We start from the raw sequence: 13,742 nt of genomic DNA, 5'->3' as shown, positions 1-13,742 counted from the left end.
GATATGGAGCTTTTCTGCTCTCGCCTTGTGCTGGTACAAAGTATGCAGCCTAACGCCAACATAGACAGCCTTGCAGCTTGGTGCAAGGGTGCCCACATTACAGGCAGGGTTGTTTTGTTCAGGAGAGGACAGCTTCCTGCACAAACACAATCCGTAGAGGCATTTTCCTCTCTTATGTGTGCGGCAGAATGCGTCACGCATGGACTGAAGGAATAATGAGGAGGCTGACGCGTTATCTGGAACGACAGCATCACCACATCTATTTCATCTCAATGAGACGAGAAGAGACGAAGGCTAGTGTTTTTTTTTCTTATTTATGACTTGTTTTAATTGTGTCAGAATATAAAATATTCTGGGACAAATTTACGAACGTTTCAATCAAAACAACTCAACGCAGCAAGAGAACTTACTGCACTGCGCTGCGCGAAACAGAGCGAGCAGAAATGCACTGTATCTACTAAGATATGGCACACTTCCCCCTCCTTGGGCTGGTGTACTGTGTGCTGCATAGCACCGACTCAAAGACACCCTTGGGACATGGTGCAAGGGTGCCGGCGTGTAAGGCAGGATTGTTTTTGTGCATAAAAAAATACCATCCTGCACAAAAACATTCCTAGGAGGCAATTTCCTCTTTCTTTGTGTAATGTGGATTGAATCACACACAAAATCACACACGCTAATCTATGATGTGAGTTTGACCCAAGCATATCACACAACGATGTCCTTACCGCAACCTCATATCAATGTGGACTTATAACTACATCCCACCTGAACCTATAATGATCTACCTCATTTATGTTTATGTATATAGATTATGATATAAGTTAGGCCGCAACTTACTATTACCGCAAACTGCACATGTGTTATGAATATATGCCATCTACCTCATATCTGTTGTTCCTATAACTGTTAATATATTTGTTAATCCTTAACCTCTTCTATGTTAAGTGCTCTGATACCCACGGGTCTTGTTCGCGCTATACAAAACTTTATAATAAATAAATTAATAAATAAATAAATAAATAAAAAGGGGAAGTAACAAGAAGAAATACAAATATTTCTCCTGGCTGCCCCATCCTCAGTAGGCACACCGTTTTGGTGCAATTCGGGGTCTACTGATTTCAGTCATTCTGGGTTTGCATCAAATTCAATGGGAGGAGGCACCCCCCTGTGAACGCCTATCGATATGAAATATGATGTAATTCAGAGCAATGCACTGCGTTGCATCACATTTCTTTACAAAGTCACGCAAGGTACTGCAAATTGAACCTTGCGTGGCTTTGTAAATATCACTTCAAGATGTGCGCTGCCTTGACGCAATGACCATGCAAGACCTTAGTAAATCTGGATCTGGCACAAATTTACGACGTTCACACAGCGCAGCAAGTCAGGTGGCCGCACTGCATTGTGTGAACAGGAGAGAGCAGACGTGTGCTATATTTACAAAGATAAGGCTCAGTTCTGCTCACTTCCAGTGCCAGTGAACTGTAGGATGCCAAGCGCGAATGCTGGCACGCTGGACGCAAACCAGACACAAAGTGAGGTTCCGTGACGATTTGAACCCGTGTTTTCAATATTGTCGGAAATACATAATATTAGTATCAGTGAACCGCAAATGATCCATTTAGCATATCCTGGTGTTTTCGCTACACTACGAACAAGAGCACTCCTTTTATAAACACATTTCTGATCTACCCACGGCATCCATCTTAGATCATGGCCGCCATTTTGTGTTTCTTGCCCTCACATACGCAATAACCTCTGATCACTTCATTTCGATTAAGGACACGTAGCCTTAGCCGGAGATTCACCTCTTTCATGACACGTGCACCTTAAACCAGATCACGCTGTAGCTGCATGACTCGACAAAGACTGCCTCCTCTGCCCGAGGCCAGTCCTGCCAAACCGGTCTTCATGACCATTGTCCTGATCATGATTAGGCGGCCGAAGCCGGTAGCCTTGCCCATTTACGACCCACAAACATCTCTTATCCCGTTTTCCTATCTTCCACACCTGGCTCCGTTTCTTTCTTTCTGAATCTTTATTAGGGGGAGGTAACGATATTTACGATGAGGCGGTCCGGTTCTTGAATGCAATATTGACAAGGGATTGTGATGAACTAGTGGGAACCCCTCTTCGTAGATGTTTTGTATCAGATTCTATCAACGGTTCCTGTGTACGCCAAATATTTATTGTTTATGACACAAAGGTTTTGGGAATGTACCAACATGTGAAGAATTCGCCTGAAGGCCAAAATTTAGTATATAAGGAGCAACCCTCTTTGTACAATTTGAACAGGCTCCTAGTTACTGCCCATGCGTAGTATCTGTGACTTCTGTGTCCCTGCAGTAATAAACCTTTGGTCTTTGACGCCACCATCGAGAAGCCCGTGTTTCTGTTCATTTGTGCACCAAGGCAGGTGGAACTCCGGGGTCTTTGGGTGTTGTTCCCTGACACCTCTGGACGGAACCAAAAAGTCCAGAACCGGTCCAAAAGCCTGAAGAGTTCGAGAGACTTCGTGTGAAGATTCCTGATGGAGGCGCCCCACTTCATCGATCCCGGCATATCGCAAAAGTGGCCCGAAGTTCTCTTCCACGAGGGTTCCCGTTCAAGACGGCTGCAGTGGGCCGTTGCCTTGACCGTCGCCCTGTCTTGGACCCGAGGTGCAGTCCTTAGTACAGCGAAACGTGACGGGTTTTCTCCTTGGTGACGTCTTCAGTGCCTCAGTTAAGTATTTAGTGGTTGCTAGCTGGTTACTTTGTGAGGGTTGTTAAAATCCTTTTTGGTTCTTGGTTTGGTTTGGTCTCGTAAGATTATCACTGGTTGTTCTGGTTACGATAATCTATTTGGTTTAGTTTGGGTATCGATACATCAGTTCGTTTTGGTAGGCCTAAGTTCTTGGGTCGAGTGCACATATCTGTTTCGTGTTTTGTTTGTTTTGTGTTCCGGACTGAAAAATGGTAAGTCGGAGAAACTGTATGTTGTCATGCTTTGGTTGTAACCGTGACTCACGATTGGAGGACTCATGTCTGGTTCCTCCGATTGGGACTCCCCTATATGATTTGTATTGTAAGCATGGTGTGGGTCCTATATCTTATAATGAGGTGTGGGTTCGATACACTGAGAAAGATGGTGTCCTTAGTTGGCCACTGAATGGTAGTTTTGAACCCGAAATTCTCGACAATTTAGAAGCGAAATTGTTTAGGAAGAAAGCCCGACCGGCAATGTTTGATTCTTTCCGTTACTGGCGAAAAGAATCCAAACAGAGAGAAATGAAGAGGTTAAAGAAAGAACAGAAAGAGCAAGAAGAGTTGACTCTAGAACAAGCAACTAAGCAGTTGCAGGATAATGAGTGTGAGAAAGCCATAGAAGTGGCCATTAGAGAGCACAATTTAGCGATTGACAAGTGCTATCCTGCCTTGCCATCTAAAACAGCTAAGATACTGGAAGATTCTGAAAACGATCCTCTGCTATCTTATTTGTTAAGGTCACCTCCACCGTATGCACAGGGTGCTACGGCTCCACCTTTACCGAATGTACAATTGCCGGTTGCTGGACAACTTGGTGTTCCTGCCCCTCAGAATCAAGTTCCCGTACCTCCTGTGGTCAATGTAAATGTTCCTACGGCTCCTCCTCTTCCTGGGTTGCCGACTTCTGTACCTGTATCTGTCTCGCTCGCATCTACTGTTCCACAAACTATTTTTCTCGATACTCCTACTGTTCCCTTATCTGTTCCTACCTCTACTGTGTTTTCTGCGTCTGCGAGTATGTTGACTCCACTTTCTGTTCGTCGGAGAATCACTGATTCTGTGTCTAATATGCTGTCTCCTTTCTATAAAACCTTAATCAAGACTCCTACTTCTGACTCTGTTCAGAGACGTAGTCAGCTTCCGAGCACTGAGGAACGGGGAATTTTAGATTCCACGGCTCTCAGATGGATTTCAAAGAGTAGGAGATATAGTACGAGAGATGTGCTAGAAACCTTTATGCAGTGGAAAGAGCCAACGCGACGGTATGTCTTTGACGAGATGTGCTCGTTGTTACGTGAGGAGATAGAAGAAGACGATGTTGAATCAAATTTAGAAGATTTAATTAAGGTTCAGAAAGAGTTTGCTGCTGGAATGATAGTGGGTGAAAATATAGAAGAAGCAATGGAACTGATTTTAAGTTATAGGAATGATCCATCACTTCGTTCACCAAGAGATTTAGATAAAAGCAAGACGAAGCTAAGTCGCCAATATCCAATGAGGGAGGTTCCTCCAATTTGGCGCGAAGCTGTGCAAGCTGATCATAATAATGGTATTGTAGCTGCCCCAGCGCAATTCCAAAGAGTGTGGATACACATTCCGTGGAAGCGAGCTGAAGTGCTAGCAGTGAAGCAGGCCTTGCCAGATCCGCGTAAGAATCCTGCTGGATACTATAAGGAATTAACACAGACAGTTGAGGCTTGTATAATGAACCTAGCAGACATCGATATGTTATTTGGCAATGTAGTTCCGCAACCAGTGTGGGCTAAAATTCGTAGAGAGGATCATCAAGTTGCCTTAGGTGGTGATTGGGTAGCTATAACTGCAGCGGATGGTCAGCAAGTAGGTGGTGCAAAACCCGAACCCCTAATTGCTAATCTTCCAGGTAGAATAATTGATCTAATGAAGACTCTGATGCCCGCATTGCGTGTTAATTGGGACAAGTTATCCGCATGCAAACAGAAGAAAGACGAAAGTGTCTCCGACTTCTTCACGAGGTTCGAAGAGACTTTTGTAGATCACAGTGGTCAGGATATGAGCACAGAAGGAGGACAGAGACTGTTTGTCGATAAATTTGTGCATAATTTGTTACCTGAGTGTTGGACCTAGATTACCCAAGCCTACATATGGTAGCTTGGCACAGTAGTGGTCTACAGCTAACTCAAGGCGTTGGCTAAGTACTTACAAGTCTCACCCACAGTAACACAGTGATGAACCACTAAAATAAAGACACAACACCTCTGTTTGGAAAAATACCGTTACCTTTTATAAAAATAATATGGCTCTTTGGATTTGAAATCATACAGATTATAACATCAATTACTTTTAGGAATAAACATTACACTTTTACTAGGGAGATTACTTTTCACTCCTCCAGCTGTGGAAAAAGGGCAGTAAACCACATTCAAATAACAAGGGTTCAGTAAGGTATAAAAGTAACTCGTTTGATAATTTACGGGAAACCCATTAGTTTCACCCTATGCAGGATTACTTACATTAGTACACCATGTCAGCAATACTTCATCAATACAACTTGCCAATTCACTGGTTAGTTTACAACATTCAGGGCTATGCCCTTTATCCCTTTATCTGCACCTTAACTTTGTGCTAGTTTACACACACAGAGTGGCTTGCAAGAATACCACTGGTTTTACAGCTTCTCACAACAATTGCTAGGAGTTTCTGAAGGAAGCTCCCTTCTAACAAGACCTGTCAGCGCTCTACTGATGTTAGTTTAAGTTCCCCACTAATTTCTAGCTTAATAGCCGCTTGTCAGAAGCCTACAGAAGTGAGGTTGGGGGTTATGTGACTCTTTCCCCCCCCCCTTCGCTTATTCTGACACAGTTCAGGACTTAACGTTGCTGGGATAACAGGTCACTCGATTAAGCGCTGTGATTTGTGATACTAGCGCAACACCAAGGACGATTTAGCCCTTTCCTTTCTCAACCCCCCTCTCTCCTTACTGTCTTGGTGGCCGGTGCGCCACAGTTCACAGATCTTTACTTGGCGCCCGCCTCCGAGGCTTTGTTGCAGTTCAGCACAATGGTCTGTTTACCAACAGGACACTAGGGCTGGCCGGTCAGACTTCGCCTTGAGCGCTGGCCTCGTAGATAGCGCTCGCACGCAAGGGGGGTAACTGTGGACGAGGCGGCGCTCTTGGAGATCTTCCGGCGCCTCCTCAGTTAAGCCGGCAGTCGCGCTGAACCTCCGGATATCGCCTGATGTATGAATGATTAAATACGATGAGATCTGAAAAATAAGAAAGCAAATCATGAAATAAAAAGAAGATACTATGAAAATGGTTTGAAAGTGTTTTCTTCACACAAAGGAACACGAAGAAGTATGTGCCGATAAGGGATGACACCAGAGTTCCTCTGGTTTCACTGATAAAACTGTTATATAACGTCGTGGGCCCTCGACGCCTCCTTACTGAGCACTACGAAATTAAATTAATCTCAACTAATCTAACACACAAGAACTCAAGAAATTAAGCGGTGCATCTGCCCACATTCAATCAATTTGTCCGTTTACCAACAGGACACTAGGGCTGGCCGGTCAGACTTCGCCTTGAGCGCTGGCCTCATAGATAGCGCTCGCACGCAGGGGGGGTAACTGTGGACGAGGCGGCGCTCTTGGAGATCTTCCGGCGCCTCCTCAGTTAAGCCGGCAGTCGCGCTGAACCTCCGGGCATGCGCGGACGCTCTCGAACCTCTCCCGCCTCCGCACTCGCTCACAGGAAGGACGCTGCTCTTCACGTCGACGCTGATCTCCTGGGCCTGCCCGACCCTAGGCCCCTCCTGCTTTCGATAGCGGGCGCGCTGAGAGCATGCGCGGAAGCACTACCTGCTCTGCTTGACGCGGCTGGTGCCCCCGGGGTCCCGCAATCCGCTAACACAGCGCCGCTACTCTTCCTCAGACACCTTCAGCTCCGGCCTCTCAGGAAGGATGTGCACACACGGCGCCCTCGCTCTTTAGGGCGCTAAGGTGCCACAGACGCCCACCTTCACCACAGCTGATCCACAACACCGGTGAGCACAGCGCTGGGTATGGTCAGTCAGGAATGCCTTCAATTAAGGGTGATCTGAGTGGTTTTACTGGGGCTCTGAGATAAAAGGATCTTCTTCCTCCAGTAACTCGATTTCCTTATCAATAGTTGTTGTCTTGAGAGAGGGATCGGTCAAAGGCTGAAGGGGGAACAATCCTCTGAAGTAACTGTCAGCCTCAGTGACAAACTAGCTGCTCTCAGTGTGTCCACCTCCTCTCACCACTGCCTCACTCCTCTACTCTGGGGTCAGCACAAAATGGCTGCTGGTCACTGGCCTTATATAGGGTGGCCTGAGACCTGCAGAAGTCTCTAGTTAATTCCAGAAGGTTCCCTAATGTTACCCTATGAACCTGTCCTCCAGTAGTGTCCGTTATGGCAGTTGGTGGACACCATTTTAGATCTCTGGAGATCCCTAGATTTTCAAGGGGGATGCCTAGGCCTCACAAGTATGAGGGAAGAATGGCGTCATCGCCAAGGAACACCTAGCCCCCTGACAGCATTAAAAACTCCTGATGGACACATGTAAAAATAAAAAATAGAAACTCTGGGAGGCTAAGGGGGACAAAAATAAATCATGGTGGTTAGAGTCTTCCCAGAAGCAGACAGGTCTAACACGCGTCCCCCCCAGCTGAAAGTGGGGAGAACTACCCAACCCCTTGGGAGTCCTCATCACTAAGGCGGAAATACCTGGATAGACCGTCTGCGTTGGCATGGTCTGCCCCAGGTCGGTGTTCCACCCTAAAGTCCATTCCCTGTAGGGAGATGGACCACCTTAGCAACTTGGGATTCTCCCCCTTCATTTGCATCAGCCAACGAAGGGGGCGATGGTCAGTCTGAACTAGGAAGTGCGAACCAAACAGGTATGGTCGCAGCTTCTTCAGAGCCCAGACCACCGCAAAGGCTTCTCTCTCAATTGTACTCCACCTCCTTTCCCTGGGGAGTAGTCTCCTGGACAGGAAGACCACGGGTTGATCCAAGCCCTCATCATTTAGCTGCGATAACACTGCCCCAATGCCATGTTCTGACGCATCTGTTTGGACAATGAATTCTCTAGCAAAATCAGGGGCCTTGAGAATGGGAGCGGAACACAATGCTTGTTTCAAGGTCATGAAGGCTCGCTGGCAAGCCTCCGTCCAGACTACCCGTCGGGGTTGCTTCTTGGAAGTAAGCTCAGTGAGGGGGGCCACGATAGTGCCATACCCCTTCACGAAGCGACGGTAGTATCCAGTGAGGCCCAGGAAGGCTCGGACCTCTGTTTGAGTCTTGGGGGGCTCCCAGGCGATGATAGCCTCAATCTTTGCCTGGAGGGGCTGCACCGTCCCTCTGCCCACCAAGTGACCTAGGTACACCACCGACCCCTGTCCGATCTGACACTTGCTGGCCTTGATTGTCAATCCAGCCTGTTGCAGGGCATGAAGAACAGCTTGCAGATGCTGCAAATGGTCCTCCCAGCTGCTACTGAAGACAGCAATGTCGTCCAGGTATGCAGCAGAAAAAGCTTCCATTCCAGAAAGGACCCTGTTCACCAGCCGCTGAAAAGTGGCAGGGGCATTCTTGAGCCCAAAGGGCATCACACGAAATTGGTAGTGTCCCTCAGGTGTAGAGAAGGCTGACCTTTCCTTCGCCTCCTCGGTAAGGGAAATCTGCCAGTACCCTGAAGTTAGGTCAAAGGTACTTAAGTATTGAGCAGCTCCCAGCCGGTCAATAAGCTCATCCGCCCGGGGGATAGGATGTGCATCAGTTTTGGTCACTGAGTTCAAGCCTCGGTAGTCCACACAGAATCTCAATTCAGGTGTGGTGCCTGGTGGGGCAGCCTTTGGTACCAAAACCACCGGGCTAGACCAAGGCTTCCAGAAGGTTCAATCACTCCCAGCTCCAGCATCTTGGCGACTTCACTCTTGATGCTAGCCTTCACCTTGTCCGACAGCCGGTAGATTTTAGACTTCACAGGTGGGCTGTCTCCTGTGTCCACGTCATGGGTACACAAGTGGGTCCTACCCGGGACAAGGGAGAACAGAGAAGAGAATTGCTCCAGGATCTGGCGGCAATCACTCTGCTGTTCAGGAGTTAGGGATGGCGAGAAAATTACTCCCTCCACCGACCCATCCTTTTCTTGGGACGAGAGAAGATCAGGGAGAGGTTCGCTTTCTTCTTCCTCTGCTCCATCGGTTACCATCATCAAGACAACCGCGGGCCTCTCATGATGTGGCTTGAGGCGATTGGCATGCAGCACCCTGTGGGGCTGCCTCAGGGCCTTAAGATCCACCAAGTAGGTGGACTTCCCCTTCTTCTCCAACACCTCAAAGGGGCCTGTCCAACGGTCCTGTAGGGCATTTAGCTCTCCAGGTTCCATCACCCACACCTTCTGTCCAGGCTCCAGTTCCACTGGGTGAGCGTTGTGGTCATACCACTCTTTCATCACTGCTTGGTTGGCCTCCAAGTTGTCTGAAGCTTGCTTCCACAACTTAGCCATTTGGCTCCGGAAGGCCAGCATGTAGCTCACCACGTCCTGGGGAAGCTTTCTGGGAGTCCGTTCCCATCCGTCTTTCACCAGGCTGAGAGGTCCCCGTACAGGGTGCCCGTACAAAAGTTCGAAGGGGCTGAAGCCCACTCCCTTTTGTGGCACTTCCCTGTAAGAAAACAAGAGACAGGGTAGGAGGATGTCCCATTTCCTCCGCAGGCTCTCAGGTAGACTCCGTATCATACCTTTCAAGGTTTTGTTAAACCTTTCCACAAGACCATTGGTTTGTGGGTGATAAGGAGTGGTAAACCGATAGGTAACTCCGCACTCCTTCCACATAGCCCGCATGTATGCTGAAAGGAAGTTAGTCCCCCTGTCGGACACAACCTCCTTGGGGAAACCCACTCGGGTAAAGATCCCCATCAGGGCCCTTGCCACCACAGGTGCAGTGATGGTCCTCAGAGGTATTGCCTCTGGGTACCGCGTGGCATGATCCACCAAAACCAGTATGAACCGGTGACCAGCTGACGTTGGTGGATCCAATGGCCCTACAATGTCGATGCCCACCCTCTCAAAGGGGGTGCTAACGACAGGTAGTGGTTCCAGGGGAGCTTTAAGCTTCACTCCTGTTTTCCCACTAGCTTGGCAGGACACACACGTCCGACAATATGTATCAGACGCCACTTTCATTCGAGGCCAGTAGAAGTGGGGGACAAGCCGGGCAAAGGTCTTGTCCTGTCCTAGATGCCCTGCCAATGGTATCTCATGAGCCAGTTCCAGTAGAAAGGCTCTAAAGCATTGAGGGACCACCAAGGCTCTGGCTGAACCATGGCCAGGTGCCTTGGGCTCACTGTAGAGGAGTCCATCCTCCCAGTAAATCCGGTAACTCCCTTCAATGTTTCCCGCTGCCTGGGCGTTGGCCTGTTGCCGCAGCCCCTCGAGAGTAGGACACTCTTTCTGAGCTTCACAGAATTCTTCCCTGGAAGGACCTCCCTCTACATGCCATTCAGTAGGGATGGGTAGGTTCTCCAAGGAAGCAACATTCTCCCCTGTGGACTCCAGATCCACCTCCGCAGGTGGTCCAGCTGTCTCACGAGGTGGAGATGTCGAGGCAGGGTCCTCCGGCCTCCTGTCCTTCTCCTGTCTGGCAGCCGGCTGGGCCATTGTTCCAGGCTCCAGCGTAAATGAACTCCCCCTTCGGGCAGTCGCTGACCTTGTGCTGACACAGGTCCAGTCAGGGGGTCCCAGCATCTCAGAGTGAGTCTGGTACTCCACCCTCCTCCAAGCATTGTGCTCCATATCATTCCCTAACAGGCAGTCAACGGGCACGGCAGGGCTTACGGCAACTCGAAGTGGACCTGCAACCCCTCCCCACTCAAAGGGAACCTCAGCCACAGGGTAGTGGCCCAATCTGCCGTCAGCCATTACGGCGGGATGGAGTACGTCTGGGATGACCTGCTCTGGAGACACCAGCTGACTCCTTACCATAGTCATGCTGGCTCCTGTGTCTCTCAGAGCCTCCCCTCTACGGCCATTGATGGTGACCCACTGCTCATACTTAGTAGTATTAGAGGGCAGCTGGGTCTTGGGAACCATCTCCTTATCTCCCAGGGACACTAAGGTGACACCCGCCCGCTCCCCTCCATTAACCAAAGGCATCTCCTCCCCGAGCACTACACTAGTGATTCCCGGGGCTTTTCCTCCAGTGGGAGGGGGTGGTCTTTTTGGGCATCTCACATCTCCTTTATAGTGTCCCACACCACCACACTCAAAACAATGAACAACCCTTGGCTGCTGGCTTTGGCCAGGGGTAGGGTTGCGAGGGGGGTTACTCTTGGGGATGAATCCTCTGCCCCTTCCTTGCGAAGTATTTTGTGGCCCTTTTGAGAACTCCCTCTTAGTTTCCCCTCCCTCTTTCTTCTGGGGGACGCCCTGTCCTTGCTTCTGGGAATTCCCTCCAGTCCCCTTAGTCGACACCCGGGTACTAACCCAGATGTCCGCCTCCTCAGCAAGCTTCCTGGGGCTGGTCAGCTTGCTGTCCACCAGATGCTGTCTTAGCTCGGGAAGACACTTCTCGAGTAGGTGTTCCTTGAGTATGAGGTCATATAGTCCCTCATAGTCTCCTACTTCGCTGCCTCTTACCCAACCCTCCAGGGCCTTCCTGGAGTAGTCCAAGAAATCTACCCAGTTTTGTGTGCCCAGCTTGTAGCTGCCCCGGAACTTTTGTCTATATTTCTCAGGGGTCAACCCAAACTTCTTGAGCAGCGCTGATTTCATAGCCGGATAGTAGGTCTGTTCACTCTGGTCAAGGGCCAACAAAGTATCCCTGCCAGTGGGGGGCATGTATTTGTATAACCCACCTCCCCAGTGGACTTCCAGAATCCCATGGGCCCTCAGCGAGACCTCGTAGGCGGCTAGCCATTTAGCAATGTCGTCACTGGGTACATAACAAGCCATAATGTCTTTGGGTAGGTACGGTCTAGGTTCTCTGGTGTTGGTTTGGTTATCGCTGCCACCATTCTCTGGTTTGGGGGTACGTAAATTCAGGGCTTGCAAATCCATCTCTTTGATGGTCCGCTCATGCTCCAACCTCTTTTCCTCCCTCACCATGTCCATCCTGGCTAGTTCTATTCTCATCCTCCTCTCCTCCCTCCTGTCTTCTAACTCGGCGTCAGTCAGGCCCCTCTCTGACACACTACTGCCCACTCTAGAAGGTGTTCTAGGACCTGTTACAAGGTTCTCCCCTCCCGCCTGGTACAGTGTTGCGGTCTCCAGGACAGTGTCCTTGTCACTCTCCTCAGGATCTACCTCCTCCCCGGAATGAGCCTCTACCCATGCCCGAATACTGGTCAGCAGCTCAACTTTTCTGGCGCCTTTCTTGAAAAACACCCCCTGCTGCTGACACCATTCCTTCAATTGGGGCACAGTATAATTGTCTAGCTCTTCCACATTTATCTCCATGTCTATTTGAAGTATAAAATGCTACACAGGAGAAATCCACAGAGTGACCTGAGGTCAACCTCCACCCACCGCCAGAAGTCAATTTAGAAAAACCAAAAATGTAAATTAGGAGGGCCGCAGGGAGAAAACTCCAGGTGGGGTCTCGTGGTTGGCACTGCGTTACTAATAAGTGAGTGTAAGTACAAATCCGCTATCCCACCGCTGAAACACCAATTATGTTGGACCTAGATTACCCAAGCCTACATATGGTAGCTTGGCACAGTAGTGGTCTACAGCTAACTCAAGGCGTTGGCTAAGTACTTACAAGTCTCACCCACAGTAACACAGTGATGAACCACTAAAATAAAGACACAACACCTCTGTTTGGAAAAATACCGTTACCTTTTATAAAAATAATATGGCTCTTTGGATTTGAAATCATACAGATTATAACATCAATTACTTTTAGGAATAAACATTACACTTTTACTAGGGAGATTACTTTTCACTCCACCAGCTGTGGAAAAAGGGCAGTAAACCACATTCAAATAACAAGGGTTCAGTAAGGTATAAAAGTAACTCGTTTGATAATTTACGGGAAACCCATTAGTTTCACCCTATGCAGGATTACTTACATTAGTACACCATGTCAGCAATACTTCATCAATACAACTTGCCAATTCACTGGTTAGTTTACAACATTCAGGGCTATGCCCTTTATCCCTTTATCTGCACCTTAACTTTGTGCTAGCTTACACACACAGAGTGGCTTGCAAGAATACCACTGGTTTTACAGCTTCTCACAACAATTGCTAGGAGTTTCTGAAGGAAGCTCCCTTCTAACAAGACCTGTCAGCGCTCTACTGATGTTAGTTTAAGTTCCCCACTAATTTCTAGCTTAATAGCCGCTTGTCAGAAGCCTACAGAAGTGAGGTTGGGGGTTATGTGACTCTTTTCCCCCCCCCTTCGCTTATTCTGACACAGTTCAGGACTTAACGTTGCTGGGATAACAGGTCACTCGATTAAGCGCTGTGATTTGTGATACTAGCGCTACACCAAGGACGATTTAGCCCTTTCCTTTCTCAACCCCCCTCTCTCCTTACTGTCTTGGCGGCCGGTGCGCCACAGTTCACAGATCTTTACTTGGCGCCCGCCTCCGAGGCTTTGTTGCAGTTCAGCACAATGGTCCGTTTACCAACAGGACACTAGGGCTGGCCGGTCAGACTTCGCCTTGAGCGCTGGCCTCGTAGATAGCGCTCACACGCAGGGGGGGTAACTGTGGACGAGGCGGCGCTCTTGGAGATCTTCCGGCGCCTCCTCAGTTAAGCCGGCAGTCGCGCTGAACCTCCGGGCATGCGCGGACGCTCTCGTACCTCTCCCGCCTCCGCACTCGCTCACAGGAAGGACGCTGCTCTTCACGTCGACGCTGATCTCCTGGGCCTGCCCGACCCTAGGCCCCTCCTGCTTTCGATAGCGGGCGCGCTGAGGGCATGCGCGGAAGCACTACCTGCTCTGCTTGACGCGGCTGGTGCCCCCGGGGTCCCGCAAT

Source organism: Lissotriton vulgaris, chromosome 4_1 (assembly GCF_964263255.1).
Source record: "Lissotriton vulgaris chromosome 4_1, aLisVul1.2, whole genome shotgun sequence".
Taxonomy (NCBI): domain Eukaryota; kingdom Metazoa; phylum Chordata; class Amphibia; order Caudata; family Salamandridae; genus Lissotriton; species Lissotriton vulgaris.
This window is presented reverse-complemented; position numbering follows the sequence as displayed.